Here is a 20468-nt window from a genome sequence, read left to right as displayed (position 1 = left end):
GGTCACTCAGGCATTATTAGTGAAGCTGTAGATCAAATCAGAGAACTGATACTGGAAATTTCAAAGGAAGATGGTTCTTTTCTATCCTCCAAGCATTTTGCTATAGATCTACATCTATACTCTGGAAACTGCTCTGAAAGACGTAGCAGAGGGTATGTCCCATTGTACCAGTTTTTTCCCATTCCAGCCATATATGAAATGTGGAAAGAATGATTATTTAAATACGCCCATGGATCCTGCAATGATACCTATCTTGTCCTCACAATCCCTATGGTGCAATACCAGAGAAGGAAAGTTGCTACTCACCATATAGTGGAGATGCTGAGCTGTGATAGGCACAACAAAAACATTACACAATTGTAGCTTTCGGCCATAAAGGCCTTTGTCAGCAGTAGACACACACAAGCATACACACACACAAATGCAACTTGCTTACATGTCTGCAGTCTCAGAGAACTGAAACCACACTGTGAGCAGCAGCACCAGTGCATGATGGGAGTGGCGACTGGGTGGGGGTAAGGAGGAGGCTGGGGCGGGGAGGGGGATTGATAGTATGGTGGGAGTGGCGGACAGTGCAGTGTTGCAGTTTAGATGAAGGGCAGGAGAGAAGATGTGGAGGGGGAGGGGGTAAATAGCGGAAAGGAGAGAAATAAAAAGAAATTAAAAGACTGGGTGTGGCATTGAAATGACAGCTGTGTGGTACTAGAATGGGAACAGGGAGGGGGCTGGATGGGTGAGGACAGCGACTAACAAAGGTTGAGGCCAGGAGGGTTACAGGAACGTAGGATGTATTGCAGGGAAAGTTCCCACCTGTGCAGTTCAGAAAAGCTGGTGTTGCTGAGAAGGATCCATATGGCACAGGCTGTGAAGCAGTCATTGAGATGAGGGGAATCATGTTTTGCAGCATGTTCAGCAACAGGGTGGTCCACTTGTTTTCTGGTCACATTTTGTTGGTGGCCATTCGTATGGACAGACAGCTTGTTGGTTGTCATGCCTACATAGAATGCAGCACAGTGGTTGCAGCTTAGCTTGTAAATCACATGACTGGATTCACAGGTAGCTGTGCCTTTGATGGGATAGGTGATGATAGTGACCGGACTGGAGTAGGTGGTGGCAGGAGGATGTATGGGATTGGTCTTGCATCTAGGTCTATTACAGAGATATGAGCCATGAGGTAAGGGACTGGGAGCAGGGGTTGTGTAAGGATGGATGAGTATATTGTGTAGGTTCGTTGGACAGCAGAATATCATGGTAGGAGGGGTGGGAAGGATAGTGGGCAGAACATTTCTCATTTCAGGGCACGACGAGAGGTAATCGAAACCCTGGAGGAGAATGTAATTCAATTGCTCCAGTCCCAGATGGTACTGAGTTATGAGGGGAATGCTCCTCTGTGGCCAGACTGTGGGACTTTGGGAGATGGAGGAAGGCTGCAAAGATAAGGCACAGGAGATTTGTTTTTGTACAAGGATGGGAGGATAATTACAGTCAGTGAAGGCTTCAGTGAGACCCTTGGTATATTTTGAAAGGGACTGCTCGTCACTGCAGATGTGATGACCATGGGTGGCTAGGCTGTACGGAAGGATCTTCTTGGTATGGAATGGGTGGCAGCTGTTGAAGTGGAGGTATTGCTGGTGGTTAGTAGGTTTCATATGGATGGAGGTACTGATGTAGCAGGCACCTCTGAGGTGGAAGTCAACATCTAGGAAGGTGGCTTGTTAGGTTGAGTAGGACCAGGTGAAGCAAATGGGGGAGAAGTTGTTGAGGTTCTGGAGGAATGTGAATATGGTGTCCTCACCTTCAATCCAGATAGCAAAGATGCCATCAATGAATCTGAACCAGGTGAGTGGTTTAGGATTCTGGATTTTTAGGAAGTATTCCTATAGATGGCCTATGAATAGATTAGCATAGGATGGTACCATGTGGGTGCCCATAGCCATACTGTGGATTTCATTGTAGGTAATGCCTTCAAAGGAGAATTAATTGTGAGAGAGGATATAGTTGGTCATGGAGACTAGGAAGGAAATTGTTGGTTTGGAATCCATAGGGCATCTGGGAAGGTAGTGCTCGATAGCAGTAAGGCCATGGGCATTAGGAATGTTAGTGGACAGGGAGGTGGCATCAGTAGTGATGAGTAGGGCACCGTGTGGTAAAGGGACAGGAACTGTAGAGAGTCAGTCGAGGAAATGGTTGGTATCTTTTATATAGGAGGATAGGTTCTGGGTAATAGGTTGAAGGTGTTGGTCTATGACAGGAGATATTCTCTCAGTGGGGGCACAGTAACTGGCCACAATTGGGCATCCTGGGTGGTTGGGTTTATGGACTTTAGGAAGCATGTAGAAGGTGAGAGTGCGTTGAGTGGTAGGGATAAGTAGAGCGATGGACTCTGGAAGAAGTTCTGGGATGTGCCTAAGGATTTGAGTAGTGGCTAGAGATCCTGCTGGATTACTGGAATGGGATCACTCTGGCATGGTTTGTAGGTGGAAGTATCTAACAGCTGACGGAGTCCTTCTGCCACGTAATCCTTGCAGTTCTAAACAACGGTGGTGGAGCCTTTGCTTGCAGGTAGGATTATAAGGTCAGGATCAGTTTTTAGATGGTGGACTGCAGTTCTTTCTGTGGATGTAAGGCTAGTTTGCATGTTGATCAATTTACAAGCTAAGCTGCAACCACTGTGCTGCATTCTATGTAGGCATGACAACCAACAAGCTGTCTGTCCATACGAATGGCCACCAACAAAATGTGACCAGAAAATAAGTGGACCACCCTGTTGCTGAACACACTGCGAAACATGATATCCCTCATCTCAATGACTGCTTCACAGCCTGTGCCATATGGATCCTTCTCAGCAACACCAGCTTTTCTGAACTGCACAGGTGGGAACTTTCCCTGCAATACATCCTACGTTCCTGTAACCCTCCTGGCCTCAACCTTTGTTAGTCACTGTCTTCACCCATCCAGCCCCCTCCCTGTTCCCATTCTAGTACCACACAGCCATCATTTCACCACCACACCCAGTCTTTTAGTTTCTTTTTATTTCTCTCCTTTCCGCTATTTACCCCCTCCCCCTCCACACCTTCTCTCCTGCCCTCCATCTAAACTGCAACACTGCACTGTCCGCCACTCCCAGCATACTACCAATCCCCCTCCCCGCCCCAGCCTCCTCCTTACCCTCACTCAGTCGCCACTCCCATCATGCACTGGTGCTGCTGCTCATAGTGTGGTTTCAGTTCTCTGAGACTGCAGACATGTAAGCAAGTTGCATTTGTGTGTGTGTATGCTTGTGCGTGTCTACTGCCGACAAAGGCCTTTATGGCCGAAAGCTACAATTGTGTAATCTTTTTGTTGTGCCTATCACAGCTCAGCATCTCCACTATATGGTGATTAGCAACTTTCCTTCTCTGGTATTGTTACAATGCATCCTGGATTTTCCATCATTTGATCAGTCCCTATGCTAGTGTTAGAGCGAAAGGAAGGCAGAGCTCACCATCTGCAGCATCGCCGACAGGACCGATTGTGGACCTTTGGTACAGAGCTGAGTGGAGGGTCTGAATCAGAAGCTCAGACGGTTCTGCGACCTTGTAGGCTGCAGATTCCTCGACTTGCAACATAGGGTGGTAGGGTTTCAGGTTCTGCTAAATAGGTCAAGTGTTCACTACCCACAGGAGGCAGCTACACGGGTAGCAGGGGCTGTGTGGGCTGGACTGAGCGTTTTTTGTAGGTTATACAGTCTCAGTAAACATCTAAAAGGGCTCCAGTCTCAAAGAATACAGGACAAAGAAACGATGAGAATCAACCAAGCAACAGTCGGTACTGTAGTTGTAACTGTCATAGCTGTGTTGGAAAAGTACCAGAGCTTCAAGCACTGATAGAAAGCAATGAAGCTGAAATCGTTATACGTACAGAGATCTGGCTAAAGCTGGAGATAAATTCTGCTGAATTTTTTACTGAAGTGCAAACCGTGTTCAGAAAGGATAGATAAAATAAAGTAGGTGGTGATGTGTCTGTGTCTGTTGGTAGCAGTTTATCTTGTAGTGAAGTTGAAATGGATAGTTCCTGCGAATTACTATGGGTAGAGGTTATACTCAACAGCTGTACCAAAATAATAATTGGCTCCTTCTACTGACCCCCCAGACTCAGATGATATAATAGCTGAATTGTTCAAAGAAAACTTGAATCTCATTACAAATAAGTACCCTACTCATACAGTTATAATTGGTGGAGACTTCAATCTACCCTCAATTTGTTGGCGAAAATGCATATTCAAAGCTGGTGGAAGACAGAAAACATCTTCCAAGATCGTACTAAATTCTTTCTCTGAGAATTACTTTGAACAATTAGTTGATGAGCCCATACGAATTATAAATGGTTGCAAAAACACCCTTGACCTCTTATCCACAAATAATCCTGATCTAATAGTGTGTGTCATGATGGATATAGGTATCAGTGAACACAAGGCCATTGTAGCGAGGCTCAAAACAAAAAACCACTAAAAATAAATGCAAAATATATCTATTTAAAACAGCAGATAAAAATTCACTTTATGCCTTCCTAAGAGAGAGTCTCCATTCCTTCCAAGCTAATTATCTAAGTGTAGACCAGATATGCCTCAAATTCAGAGATACAGTATCAACAGCAAGAGATAGATTCATACTGCATAAGTTAATACGAGACGGGACTGATCCACTATGGTACACAAAACACGTCAGAACACTGTTGCAGAAGCAATGAAAAAAGCATGTGAAATTCAGAAGAACACAAAATCCCCAAGGCTGACTAAGTTTCACAGAAGCTCAAAATTTAGTGTGGACGTCAATGCAAGATGCTTTTAATAGTTTCCACAGTGAAACAGTGTCTGAAAATATGGTAGAAAACCCAAAGAGATTCTGGTCATATGTAAAGTTCACCAGTGGCAAAAAAACAGTCAATACCATCACTGTGCAACAGCGATGGAAATGTTACCGATGATGGTGCCACTAAAGCGGAGTTACTAAATACAGTTTTTAATAATTCCTTCACAAAAGAAGATGAAGTAAATATTCCAGAATTCGAAACCAGAACAGCTGCTAGCATGAGTGTCATAAAAGTATATATCTTAAGTGTTGCGAAACAACTCAAATCACTTAAGAAAGGTAAATCTTCCTGTCCAGATGGCATACCAATCAGGTTCCTTTCAGAGTATGCAGACACAATAGCGCCTTTCTTAGCAATCATATACAACTGCTCACTTGACGAAAGGTCTGTTTCTAAAGACCAGGTCACACCAATATTCAAGAAAGGAAATAGGAGTAACCCATTGAATTACAGACCCATATCACTGACCTCAGTTTGCAGTAGAATCTTGAGGCATATACTGTACTCAAACATTCATTACGAATCACCTCGTAGAAAATGACTTATTGATACATAACCAACACAGATTCGGAAGTATCGTTCTTGTACAACACAGCTAGCTCTTTATTCCCATGAATTAATGAGTGCTGTCGACAAAGGATCTCAGATCGATTCCATATTCCTAGATTTCCAGAAGGCTTTTGATACCATTCCTCACAAGCGACTATTAATCAAATTGCGTGCATATGGAGTATCGTCTCGGTTGTGTGACTGTATTCATGATTTCCTCTCAGAGAGGTCACAGTTCGTAGTGGTAGATGGTAAATCATTGAATAGAACAGAAGTGGTATCTGGGATTCCACAAGGTAGTGTCATAGTCCCTCTGCTGTTTCTGATTTACACATAAATGATCTGCGTGATAATATGAGCAGCCCCCTTAGATTGTTTGCAGATAACGCTGTAATTTACCATATAAAGGGTGTATACGACCCGGGACAACCGGGCGATCCGGGAAAAACCCGGGATTTTTTCATCCGGGAGAAAACCGGGAAAAACCCGGGAATTGTTTAGAATTCCAAGAAGTTGTCATTGTTTTAGTTTTCAGTTAAATTTTTGTGATTTTGTCTGGTAAGAACCAATACTCTAACAAAGGATATTACTGTATCCAGCTGCTGCAGAATGACACTGCAGCAACAAAACATGGACGAGAGAAAAAAAAAAAACGAAAACAAAACTTACATTTCAAAGGAAATGCGCCGTATACAACAACAAAACAGTGCTCATTCAAGCGCCTGCCAATGGCAAAGTGTGTCAAGGGCTTTAGGAAGACTATGCAATGCTTTGTAACAACAAATTAACTCCGATGAGCGTGGCGTGACAACTGTTTAAATTAGATTCGTTTGAGCAGTTGCAGGCGGGCTCTTGCGCATATGCAGTTCAGTCACGTATGAGTAGTACCTTCTCCCACTTCTGGTTACAGAAGCGTGGCTGGGCGCCACTACTTAATATTTCCCCCGTTCGGAAATTAGAAAATCTGGGCTGATGCACAGAGCAGTCTGACTTGTGGTGGGGAGGTGGGTCGTCTCCACGTGACCCGTGTTTACGTTTAGTGATTTTGTTGTTTTCTCTTTGTTTATTGCTCTCACGTTAAATGATAACAAAACGGATTTTTGTGGCCAGGAGCTATCAAATGAATTAAAATACGTTCGCGTTATTACAGAAGGCTAAAATATATTATTAGTTTTAGATTTTATTTCCACCTTTCTGACAGTCAAACATTAATTGCCTTACAGAACAATGAAGCTATTTTTGCTGGCTTGCTAAAGAGATTTGGGTTTTATTAATCTTTTCTGTTGAGGCACTCAATTTATTTGAAACTAAGTGTTTAATGTCACACTATTGGCTAGTTTCAACTATTCACTGCATTTCAAGTGCATGTATGGCAATATGCCATAATAAAGGACCAAATACAGTACTGGTACTCCAAGAAAATGTACATACGAATGTGCATTTTAAGCCGAATTATGCGTTTTAGTGTGGTTCACTAAATGTTGATACTCTTGAAGTATCCTCTGGGGTATTGTTTCTTTTATGACATAATTTTTTACACGTACGAACATATGGGCTTCCTGCGTCATCGCAGCGCAAGCATGGTGACGCTTGTTATCTGGCGCTCTCTTGCAACTGCAGAAACAAACCTAAAATATTACGAATGGTGGTTTGAAAAGCGTTACATTCAAAGTAGATTTCCTTTTACTTGAGATGAGCTATGTGCGAGAATGTACGATGAATTTCTTAAATCACAAAGTGTTTTGAGTCTCATTTAAAAATCAGCTCTTTGAAGATGACGAATTTAGAAGAATTTCGAGCCCAGAAGATCAGACATTTACGTCGCTATTAAAAATGTTACTGGCATATTTGTGTGATGTATCTTAAAGTGTAACAAGCGCAAAAAAGATCAACATTATATGTGTAGAAGCTTAGCTTCTCTTCCAGCTTATTAATCTTCGAGACCAATATTATATGTGAATGCTATGTATATTAATTTTAACCATTAACTTTTCTTATTTGTGTGTTCGTGTTACTAAAGAGTGATCTTGCTATTTGCTGACTAGATCACGTGTCCTATGCTGTCATCAGCTGGCGAGATCACGTGACATTAGCTATGACGGTCTTACAAAACTGCACCGCAATCTCGATTTCAATGCTTCAGAAAGTGACATGCATTGTTTGATGAATTCGAATTTATACCTTTGTAATACAAAAATATGCAGCGTACATGTTGCTGGACATCAAAGGTCTTTCAAAACGTGTTTTCCCCCGTGAGTTTCGTTTTCTAAAGGGTCGAGAAATTCTACTTCGGTATATAAAACCATAAACATTCAAAGGATTGATGAGTTTTACAGAGCTGAAGAAGAGTATACTGTCACTTAACATGGAAAAGGTGTATCTTCACCCACGAGGAAGTGTATTTTTAACTGGGAAATCCGGGAAAAACCAGGATTTTTTTCCTTGTCCACGTATACACCCTGATATAGTAAAATCATCAGACGATCCATTCCAATTACAAAATGATCTAGAGAGAATTTCTGTATGGTGCGAAAAGTGGCAATTGTCACTAAACAAAGAAAAGTGCGAGGTCATCCACATGGGTACTAAAAGAAATCTGATAAATTTTGGGTATATGATAAATCGCAAGAATCTAAGGGCTGTCAATTCAACTAAATACCCAGGAATTACAATTACAAGCAACTTAAATTGGACAGACCACATAGATAATATTGTGGGGAAGGTGAAACGAAGACTGTGCTTTGTTGGCAGAACACTTAAAAGATGCAACAAACCCACCAAAGAGACCGCCTACATTACACTTGTCCATCCTCTGCTGGAATATTGCTGTGCGGTATGGGATCCTTACCAGGCAGGATTGATGGAAGACATTGAAAAAGTGAAAAGAAGGGCAGCTCATTTTGTGTTATCGTGTAATAGAGGTGAGAGTGTCACTGATATGATACTTGAGTTGGGGTTGCAGTCACTGAAACAAAGACGGTTTTCTTTGTGGCGAGATCTATTTACGAAATTTCAATCACTAATGATCATCATAATAAAATAAGAGAAATCAGAGCTTAAATGGAAAGATTTAGGTGTTCCTTTTTCCCACATGGCATTCGAGAATGGAATGGTAGAGAAGTAGTATGAAAATGGTTAGATGAACCCCACTGCCAGGCACTTAAGTGTGAATTGCAGAGTAACCATATAGATGTAGATATGTAGGGGCCTATAGTATATGCCTAGATTCATTATTTAAAGTTACTTTTTGAAACTTTGTAAGCAGGCTTTCTCAGGATAGTTTTTGTCACCCTTGAAGAGTCTTCTAGTTTAGTTTCCCTGTGACGCTCTCCCATAGATCAAGCAGTTCTGTGACCATTATGCTACCGTTTGTTGTATGTGTCTAATGTCCTCTGTTAGCCCAGTCTGATATGGATCATTCTTGAGCACCACCTGATTTATCTGTGACCAAACTGATGTGATCATTTTGGTTCATATCCCTATGAAGTGTCACTCCCTAATATTTTTATGTGTTTACAGATGCCAACTTTGAGTCACTGGCATAATAGCCCTAGTACTATATTTTATATTTTTTCTTTTTGTGAAGTGCACAGTATTATACTAAGGTGAGTCAAATGAAAACCTTAAACATTTTTTTAAAATATTATTTATTGTGCAGAAGTAGTACAAAGCTGTATCACTTTTCAACATAATCTCCCCCACACTCAATGCAAGTCCTCCAGTACTTACAAAGTGCATAAATTCCTTTAGAAAAAAATTCTTTTGGTAGCCATGCAACCACTTATGCAGCGTGTGACGGACCTCTTCTTCTTTCCTCCCATAGCATCTTTGAGTGGTCCAAACATATGGAAATCACTTGGGGCAAGGTCTGGTGAGTATGGTGGATGAGGAAGACACTCAAAATGCAGGTCTGTGATTGTTGCAAATGTTGTACAGGTAATGTGGGGCCTTGCATTGTCATGCTGCAAAAGTACATCTTCTGACAGTAATCCACATCACTTTGATTTGATTGAGGGCTGCAGATGATTTTTTAGGAGATCTGTGTATGATGAACTGGTGACAGTGGTCCCTCTAGGCATGTAATGCTCCAAAATGACACCTTTTTCATCCCAAAAGAGAGTCAGCATAACCTTTCCTGCTGATGGTTCTGTTCGAAACTTCTTTGGTTTTGGGATGAGAAATGGTGCCATTCCTTGCTTGCTCTCTTCATTTCTGGTTGGTGGAAGTGAAACCTTGTTTCGTCCCCAGTAACGATTCTTGTAAGGAAGCCATCACCTTCTCGTTCAAAGTGCCGAAGAAGTTCTTCACAAGCATCAACACGTCATTCTCTCATTTCAGGAGTCAGCTGCTGTGGTACCCATCTGGCAGACACGTTGTGAAACTGGAGCACATCATGCACAATGTGGTGTGCTGACCCATGACTAATCTGTAAACATGCTGTAATGTCATTCAGTGTCACTCGGCAGTTTTCAGTCACTATGGCATCAACTGCTGCAATGTTCTGTGGAGTCACGACTCGTTGTGCCTGTCCTGGACGAGGAGCATCTTCCACTAAAGTCACAACATTTGCGAACTTCCTACTCCATTCGTAGACTTGCTGCTGTGACAAACATGCATCACCGTACTGAACCTTCATTTGTTGCTGGATTTCAATAGGTTTCACACCTTCACTATGCCAAAACCTAATAACAGAACACTGTTCTTCCCTGGTGCAAGTCGGAAGTGGGGCGGCCATCTTTATGCTGATATTGTGATGGTACATGTGCATCTGCACTATGCTACCACCTACAGGCCATTCTGCATGCTGTTTGTAGCACGCTTACCAACTTACAGGAAAACGGCATAAAATTTCAATTTGTTATTAAAAATTTCATTTGACTCACCCTCATATTTCTGAACATTTAAAGCAAGCTTTCAGTCTTTGCACCATTTTGTAATCTTGTTAAGATTTGACTGAATATTTATGCAACTTCTTTCAGACAGACCTTCATTACAAATAACTGCATCATCTGCAAAAAGTCTGAGGTTACTGTTAATATAATCCGCCAGATCATTAATACACAATATGAACAGCATGGGTCCATGGGCACAATCAAAGTTACTTCTAACATCTGGTGACGACTCTCCATCCAATATAACCTACTGTGTCCTCACTACCTTAAAGTCCTGAATCCAGTTACAAATTTCCTTGATGCCCCTTATGACCAGACTTCTGATTATGTGTGAAGATGTGGTATTAGGCCAAATTCTTTTTGGAAATTCAAAAATACTGCTTCTACCTAACTACTGCCTTTATCCAAAGCTTTCAATATTTCATGTAAAAAAAAGAGCTAATTGAGTTTCACACAATTGATATTTTCAGAATCCATTCTGTTTGAGTTACCTCATCATAGTTGAGCTCAGGATATGTTCTAAGATTTTATAACATATCAGTGTCAAGAATACTGACTGGCAGTTTTGCGAATCACATCTACTACTGATCTTGTTAATGCATGTAACCTGTTCTTTCTTCCAACTGCTAGGCATGGTTGGTTTTTGTTCAAGGGGTCTACACTAGATTGTAGTTAAAACTGGAACTAACTCAACAGATTCAGTATAGAATCTGACAGGGATTCTGCCAGGCACTGTAGATTTTTTCAGTTTTTAATTATTTCAGCCGTGGCTCAATAACATTGACACTAATACTTTTTTCACTCAGCTTTTCGGTGGTATGTTGTTTAAATTGGGATAATCCTCAAACTTCTTCCTTTGTAAAGGAACATTGTTAAGAATTTCTGCTTTTGCTCTGCTAGCTTCAGTTTCAGTTCCTGTCTCATCTGCAAGTAACTGGACACTATCTTTGGTATCATTAACTGTCTTTATATATGACCAAAATTTCTTTTGGTTTTGTGAAAGATCATTCAATAATATTCTGCTACAGTAGCCAATGAAAGGTTTGAAGCATTGTTCTCGTGGCAGCCAAATGGGTTTCATTCAGCACCTCTCTAGTGATATCTCAACACTTTGTTTTATATCTATTATGCAGTAGTCTCTTTTTCTTTAGAAGTTACTTAACTGTAATTATACACCCTGATGGATACCTTCCATCATGAACTGCTCTGTTGAATAAACATCTGTCTAGTGTATTGTCAATTAGTCTTTTAAACTTGAGTCACAGTGCTCTAAATGCTTCTGTCCTGTTTCCAGTTCCTCATTAAGAAATGACATAATGAGTTTTTATCTAGTTTACTGAACATGTATATCTTTCTCATTGTTTTAGTTGTCTTTGCTCTGTGGTAATCACTGTCGACACACCTGCTGAGTGGATATTGACACTAGTTTCAGTGTGGATACCCTCAAAGAGGTCAGGTGTATTTTTTGCCTTTAGATATAATGTATTTCCATTATGTGAGGGGTTCCAAATTAGAAGGAGGCAATAAGGAAAAGAGGAAAGATTACAAATTATGTTAGAGTGGAAATAAAGAAGCAAGACAAAAAGGAGTGGGAGTTGTTGTAAGGGATGGTCTAAAAGAAGAGGTACAGAGGATAAGGGACAGGATAATGAAGATCAGAATAGTAAGAAAGAAGTGTTGAGGTGGCTCAGATGTATGTCCCTCAGGTGAACTGTTCATCTCAAGAGAAAGAAGACTTTGAGAAAGAAACTAGAAAATCCACTGAAAAAAGGATAATAGTCATGAGATACTTGAATGCACATGTAGAGAGTGAAAGACAAGGGCAATGAAAATGTACTAGGAGCAGAAGGATGGGAAGCAGAAATAAAGAAGTAAAGAAATTCTGCAGGAGAAATGGTTTAATTGTAGGTACTGGTAACTCATAGTTTCACAAGAAAGAGAACCAGAAAGTGACATGGTACAGCAGGGATGTAGTGCAGAAATCTTTAGTGAATTACATGTTTTATGACTGGGAAATGAAGAGGACTGTAACAAAAATAAAGGCGCTACCATCTGAGGCATAGGATAATTACCACTGGCTGCTGGTGATGAGCATGAGAATCATGAAGGTATTGAAGCAGACAGAGAACCAGAAAAGGAGAATTAGAGTATGGAAACTGAGGGAAAAGGAGTTCAAGGAGGAATATCTGGAGATCGTAAAGGAAAGGTTACCAAAGTATGAACCAAAAACTGGAGAAGAGGAATGGGGACAATTTAAAGTGCTATGGTAGAAACTGCAGTAGCTGTATATCGAAAGACAAGTGGCAGAATATGGTGGAAGGAGTGGCATGAAAGATTCACCGAGGTAGTGGGAAGGAAGAAAAAGGGCTTCAGACTGTTGTTCCAAGAAAGGACTGAATTAGCAAGAGAGGAGTATAAGAAAAAGAAGAAAGAGTCAAATAAGTCAGCAGCTGAAGAGAGAAGAAAGTGGATGGAACAATGGTCAAAGATGATGTTATAAAATAGGAAAATAGCAGAGGCAGCAATTAAGTGCTACCTGTGATGGTCAAAAGTAATAGGGGAGGTTTGAGAGAGGAAGCAACAATGGCAGATAGAAATGGGAATTAGGTTAATAAGAAAGAGACACTGAAGATAGTGTGGAAGGCGTACTTTGAGCATTCGCTAAATCCGAATGAACTTGAAGATGAGGATAATAGACTAAAGGAGGTAGAAGTAAATTCTGGGCGGGTGGGGGAGGGGGGGGGGGACTGGCACTGGACAAAATGAAAGGTGGAAAGGCATCAGGTATGGATGAAGTAAGTACCATAATGGTGATGGCAGCAGGAGACATTGGGAAGCAGTGGCGTATCACATAATGAGGGTGGCTGGAATGAGAAGAAGATTCCAGGTGATTGGAAGGGAGCACTAGTTGTCCCTATATTCAAGAATGTAGTAGCCACCAGAAAGATCGTGGGAGGCGCACATTGGCACGGCGCGTCACGGATGGTAGTTGCCACAAGTAGAGTCCCGTCCACCAGAACGCACGCGAGAATTTGGACGCGACCTCTGCCGGCATGACAACAACAACAACAACAACAACTCGGGCAGCACGGGCCGTGCCCAGTCAGTTAACATCGGGCATGCCTAGGACACAGTCCCGGTCTACGCCAAGTGCAGTGTGACGTAAGCGTGAGTAGTGTTACTACACAATTGGCGACGAGTAGGGTCGTTCTTTCGCGTGTTGCGTCGTTGTTCCGGTTTCGCAGCTTCTCCAAGGCATGGAGGATTTGGTGCGAGTTTTGGTTGTGCAGCAGACGGAACTCATGGCCACCATGGAACAAGTGCTTCCGGCGTTGCTCTCCCCGCCGTCTGCTCCGGCGCCGTTCCCTCCTCCCTTTCCCCTGTATGACGAGACGGCGGAGGATTGGGACGCATATGAACATCGCCTTTGGCAGCATTTCCAGGCGTTTCATGATGCTGATGCGGAGGTATGTCGTGCTCTCTTCTTGTCTTGGATATCTCCCTCGCTGTATCAAGTTTTGCGGCAGCTAGCACCGTTGCAGGAAACCTCGTCCTTGTCTTTTGATGCATTGTGTTCATTGCTGTCTTCATATTCTCGCCGCCGCACGCATGTTGTGGCGGCTAGGGTCGAGTTCTATCAATGCAAGAAACAGCCCCATCAGTCTTACCGGGTGTGGGCCGCTACCCTGCACGGTCTTAGTCGCAAGTGTCATTTTGTCACGGAGCAGTCGCGAGAGTCATACGCCCACGTTATGGTACGCGACGTCATTGTTCGTTTGGCCCCTGATAGGGAGGTCCGGCAACGGGCCCTGCAGTTAGAAAACCCTTCCCTCGAGGAAGCCCTGTCCATTGCTCAATCGTATGAAGTCTCTCACGCAGCAGGTCAACAGCTGGAAGTGTGGTGCGATGTCGCAGAGGTTCAGGGCGGCGCGGCCGCGTCCACTGTGTCAGGGGTGGACGACGTGCGAGCGGTACAATCCGGCCGTTATGGCCGCTCCCGCATGGCGCGTAAACAGAATTCCGGCCGCCGGCCCCTATTGCCGTCCTGTGCGTCGTGCTATATACATCATGATCGGTCAGAGTGTCCCCAGCGTTGGGCCGTTTGTCGCAAATGTAATAGAAAAGGTCACATTGCTAAAGTTTGCCGCTCAGCCTCAAAAGAATAGAAGGAAGCAGGTACAGAGGACATGGACGTTGACATTCAGGAAGTTTCATTGGGCCAGGCTCCCGACGCATCGGCACGCAAACTCTTTATCGAGGTGTCAGTTTGGTCGCGCCGGTTACAACTGCAAGTCGGTATGGGCGCGGCAGTTTCGTTGTTGAATGCACAAACTTATTCCGACCTTGGATCGCCCCCGTTGGCGCCAGTTTACCGGCATCTACGCGGTTATGGTAAACAGTTCATTCGCCTACTGGGTCAATTCACTACCGACGTGACTTACAAATCAGTCACTCGGCCTATTACTTTTATTGTTGTCAGTGATGCCAGCTCAGCTAACCTTTTTGGCCTGGATGCCTTTCAAGCTTTCGGTTTTTCTATCGCTGACACCGTACAGTTGGTCTCCGAAGACGTTCCCTATCAATCATTGGAATCTTTGATCTCCGACTTTCCAGATATTTTTGAGGAGGGCCTGGGGCGTGTTTCAGATTTTGAAGCTCACTTAACGTTGAAGGCGTCGGCTTGCCCGCGTTTTCTACGCGCGAGGCAGATCCCCTTGGCTATCCACCCTCGGGTAAAGGAAGAGCTAGACCGGCTGACAGCCCTAGGGGTCGTTCTTCCCATTTCTTCCAGTGAGTGGGCTTCGCCCCTCGTTATTGTAAGGAAGCCCTCGGGAAAATTACGTCTTTGTGGCGATTTCAAGGCCACCATTAATTCCCAATTGGTGGTGGACACCTATCCTTTGACTCGTGCTGATGAATTGTTCTCCTCCGTGGCGGGAGGCCAATATTTTTCGAAAATCGATCTGTCGGAGGCTTATCATCAGATACCACTTGATGAGGACTCCAAACGGTTGGCGGTCGTCGACACCCCGTTTGGCCTTTACCAATACCAGCGGTTGGCCTTTGGAATATCCAGTGCCCCGGCGATATTCCAGCGTTATCTTGAGCATGTCATGTCGACAATTCCTCATTGTATTAATTACCTGGATGACATAATTGTCACAGGCCACAGCACGAAGGAACACTTGCACAACCTTCGCACCCTCTTTCTCAAATTCAGGTCTGTGGGCTTGCATTGCAACCTGCATAAGTCAACCTTCTTTCAACCATCCATTGAGTATGTGGGCTACACCATCTCTCGGCACAGTATCCAGCCACTAGGAAGTTTGGTCCAAGGTATCGTCAACCTTCCTCGGCCTGCTTCGCTAAAAGAGTTACAACCTTTTTTAGGCAAGATAGCCTATTACCACCGGTTCATTCCCAGGGCTTCCACTATAGCCCACCCCCTGTACTGCCTTCTGCACAAGGGTGTTCCTTTTGATTGGTTGCCTGCATGTGAGCATGTGTTCACCTCGTTGAAGGGCCTCCTCACGTCAGCCCCTTGTTTGGCTACTTTTGATCCCTGTAAGCCGTTGGTCCAGGCTACAGATGCTTCGCAGTATGGGGTGGGGGCGGTCCTCGCCCATCGCAATGCAGATGGTTCCGAGCAACCACTGGCGTTTGCGTCTAAAACGCTTAGCCCCGTGCAGGCCCATTACTCCCAGGTGGAAAAAGAGGCTTTGGCCATTGTCTACGCTGTTACCAAGTTTCACCCTTTCTTGTATGGCACGAAGTTTCAGTTAATCACTGACCATAAGCCGTTAATATCGTTATTTGGCCCCGCCTCTCAGATTCCGGATAGGGCAGCCCACAGACTACAGCGCTGGGCCTTGTTCCTCTCTAAGTACCATTATGACATTCGTTTTCGCCCTACAGGACAGCATGCCAACGCCGACACTCTTTCCCGTCTTCCGGTGGGCCCAGATCCTACGTTCGATCGAGAGGAGATTATGTGTTTTCATTTGGATGTGGCGTCCCGCCAAGCGGTTGATGGCTTCCCGATCACTAGTTCTCGAGTCGCCAGGGAAACGGCAGCTGACCCGGTTCTCCGGAAAGTAGTTCTCCTCATTCAGCAGGGGTGGTCATCCCGCCCTCCGGGCCGGGCCTCGGACTCTCTTCGTAATTATTTTCTTCTACGGGACCGCCTCTCGGTCTTGGAAGGTGTTCTCCTTCTGGCTAACGATGATACAGCTCCTCGCGTGGTTGTTCCTGCAAGTTTACGACGGGAGGTCCTCACGTTATTACATGCGGGGCATTGGGGTGTTTCCCGTACTAAAATCTTGGCTCGCAGACATGTGTACTGGCCCGGTATTGACAGAGAAATTGAGCACTTGGTGGCTGCCTGTTCCCAGTGTGCGAGCCAACAAGCATCTCCCAGGGCAGCGTTCTCTTCATGGCTGCCGGCAACCCAAGCATGGGAACGTGTGCACATCGATTTTGCGGACCCGTTTCTCAATGGTTTTTGGCTCATTGTCATTAATGCTTATTCCCGATTCCCATATGTGGTGCGCTGCTCCTCAACCACTTCAGAAGTTGCAATCCAGGCACTAGCAAAAATCTTTTCTGTGGAAGGTCTGCCAATCACCCTGGTCTCGGACAATGGACCACAGTTTATTTCGCAGACCTTCCAGGATTTTTGTAGGCGCTTCGGTATTAGGCTTCCATCCACAATCGAATGGGGAAGCCGAGCGCATGGTGCGCACATTTAAGATGCAGATGAAAAAGTATGTGCACGAATTTCTTGCGAAGGAAGCATTGACGTTTTTCTTGACGGCATACCGGACCACGCCAATGGGAGAACGCAGCCCCGCAGAGCTCCTCCATGGGCGTCAACCTAGGACTCTGCTGCACCTCCTCCGGCCTGGTCCTCGCCAGTCTTCACAAAACGGAGTACCTGGCTTTCCACTGGGCACGTCGGTCTGGGCCCGTGGGTTTGGTCGCAATCCACGTTGGATACCAGCGGTGGTCCTGCGCCGAAATGGCCGCCGGCTCTATACCTTGCAGGCAGGGGACCAGGTGGTACGTCGTCACCAAAATCAGCTACGTCCACGTTCGGGCACCCACCCTCCGCCCTCTCGGATACCGGCTTCCCCATTGCCGGCACCTGTGTTGGTTTCACAGGGGACGTTGCCTCCTCTCCCCGCTGTGCCTCTGCCGCACTGCGATGGTTCTCCGCCTTGGCAGCCTCCAGTAGCTCCAGCACCGGCATCGCCATCGTTCGAGATGCCCCAGCGAGAGCCGGCCCCCCTAACAGGCCCGGTTTCTCAGGAGGTTGGTTCACCTGTGGTCATCCCTTCTCCTTCGTCCCCACCACTGGGTCTTGCCCCTCCCGGGGTGGAACAGGATCCGGAGTTCGACAGCTTGTCGCCTGTTCTGTCCCGGGCTCCGGTTGTGGGATGATGGGGGCCTCTTCGTGTGGGTCACTTCCAGCCGTATTCGAAGGTTCGGGCTCAAGGGTTGGCAGATCCCCTCGACTCCGGCCATCCAATGGATGTGGAGGTCATCGCTCCTGCCCGACGCTCCACCTTCCGACGCAGTGGATCACAGTGGCTTCACCCCCCGAAGGAGGAGGAGTGTAGTAGCCACCAGAAAGATCGCGGGAGGCGCACATTGGCACGGCGCGTCACGGACGGTAGTTGCCGCAAGTAGAGTCCCGTCCACCAGAGGGCACGCGAGAATTCGGACGCGACCTCTGCCGGCACGACAACAACAACAACAACAACAACTCCGGCAGCACGGGCCGTGCCCAGTCAGTTAACATCGGGCATGCCTAGGGCACAGTCCCGGCCTACGCTAAGTGCAGTGTGACGTAAACGTGAACAGTGTTACTACAAAGAATGGCAGCAGGAAGGATTTTAGAAACTAAAAGGGTGCTAAGGTATATGAAAAGATCCTGGAGAGTAGAATCTGAACAAGGGTCAAGAACACATTCAGAGAGGAACAGCATGGCTTCAGACCTGCAAAGTCAGATATTGACCTCATTTTGCTGTGAGGCAGCTCCAGGAGCAGCACTATGAATTAGGGAAAGAAGAAAGGACTGGGAAGCACTAGAAAAGAAAAGAGTGGAAAAAGAGAACAAGCAGAGTAGAAGAGAGCTACTGTGGAAGTATGAGTTGTGTGGCAGTGGGAAGTGAAAGGATGGATTGGTTCCAGCAAACAAATGATGTGAAACAGGGCAGTGCATTGTCAGTTCTCCTCTTCATTGTGGCTTTTGATGAGACAATGACTAAGGTGGCAGAAAAAACTGGAGAAGACAACATGAAAACAATGGTGTTCATGAAAACAGGGAGGAGGAGATTCAGGAACAGCTGGATGCTTGGGGAGAAACTGTGAGACAGTATGGGATGACATTTACGTAAACAAATGTGAGATCCTAACTACAACTAGAAAGAAAGATAGACCAGCTAGTGGAATAAGGATGCAGGTGAACAATCGAAGGAAGTGGAAAGTGTCCAGTATTCAGGAAGTATGACAGAGGAAAATGGAAGAAATGAGAAAGAGGTCAGAAAATGTGACAGAGAGGCAGAAGCACTCCTGTGAAGTGTTAGGAGCCTAGTTTGGAACAAAGATGTCCCACAAACAGCAAAGAAGTGATATGTAGAAGTTACTACATCCCAATATTGGCCAATGCATCTGAAAAATGGGTAATGAAGAAAAGATAGGTAAGCAGATTACAGGCATGTGAAATGAAGTTCCTAAGAATTATGATGGGATTAACAATGAGAGATAGGATGAGGAATGAAAGGGTAAAGGAAATACTGAAAGAGGTACCTTTGTAGAGCAGGATAGAAATACACTACTGGCCATTAAAACTGCTACACCATGAAGATGATGTGCTACAGACGTGAAATTTAACCGACAGGAAGAAGATGCTGTGATATGCAAATGATTAGCTTTTCGGAGCATTCACACCGGCGACACCTACAATGTGCTAACATGTGGGAAGTTTCCAACCGATTTCTCATACACAAACAGCAGTTGACGGGCGTTGCCGGGTGGAACGTTTTTGTGATGCCTCGTGTAAGGAGGAGAAATGTGTACCATCACGTTTCTGACTTTGATAAAGGTCGGATTGTAGCCTATAGTGATTGTGGTTAATCGTATCACGACATTGCTGCTCGCGTTGGTCGAGATCCAATGACTGCTAGCAGAATATGGAATCGGTGGGTTCAGGAAGGTAATACGGAATGCCGTGCTGGATCCCAGTGACCTCGTATCACGAGCAGTCGAGATGACAGCCATCTTATCTGCATGGCTGTAATGGATTGTGGCCTGAGTCAACAGATGGGGACATTTGCAAGACAACAACCATCTGCACGAACAGTTCGACAACGTTTGCAGCAGCGTGGACTATCAGCTCGGAGACCATGGCTGTGGTTACCCTTGACGCTGCATCACATACAGGAGCGCCTGTGATGGTGTACTCAATGATGAACCTGGGTCCACGAATGGCAAAACTTTGTTTTTCAGATGATTCTAGGTTCTGTTTACACCATCATCATGGTCGCATCTGTGTTTGGCAACATCGCAGTGAACGCACATTGGAAGTGTGTATTCGTCATCGCCATACTGGCGTATCACCCGCGTGAAGATATGGGGTGCCATTGGTTACACGCCTCGGTCACCTCTTCTTTGCATTGACGGCACTTTGAACAGTGGACATTACATTTCAGATGTGTTACGACCCGTGGCTCTACCCTTCATTCGATCCCTCCGAAGCCCTACATTTCAGCAGGATGATGCATGACTGCATGCTGCAGGTCCTGTACGGGTCTTTCTGGATACAGAAAATGTTCGACTGCTGCCCTGGCCAGCACACTCTCCAGATCTCTCACCAATTGGAAACGTCTGGTCAATGGTTGCCGAGCAACTGGCTCATCACAATACACCAGTCACTACTCTTGATGAACTGTGGTATTGTGTTGAAGCTCCATGGGCAGATGTAGCTGTACATGGCATCCAACTCTGTTTGATCAATGCCTAGGCATATCAAGGCCATTATTACGCCCAGAGGTAGTTGTTCTGGGTACTGATTTCTCAGGATCTATGCACCCAAATTGCATGAAAATGTAATCACATGTCAGTTCTTGTATAATATATTTGTCCAATGAATACCCGTTTATCATCTGCATTTCT

The sequence above is a fragment of the Schistocerca americana genome, chromosome 8 (genome assembly GCF_021461395.2).
Source record: "Schistocerca americana isolate TAMUIC-IGC-003095 chromosome 8, iqSchAmer2.1, whole genome shotgun sequence".
Classification (NCBI taxonomy): Eukaryota; Metazoa; Arthropoda; class Insecta; order Orthoptera; family Acrididae; genus Schistocerca; species Schistocerca americana.
Note: the sequence above shows the minus strand (reverse complement) of the source record.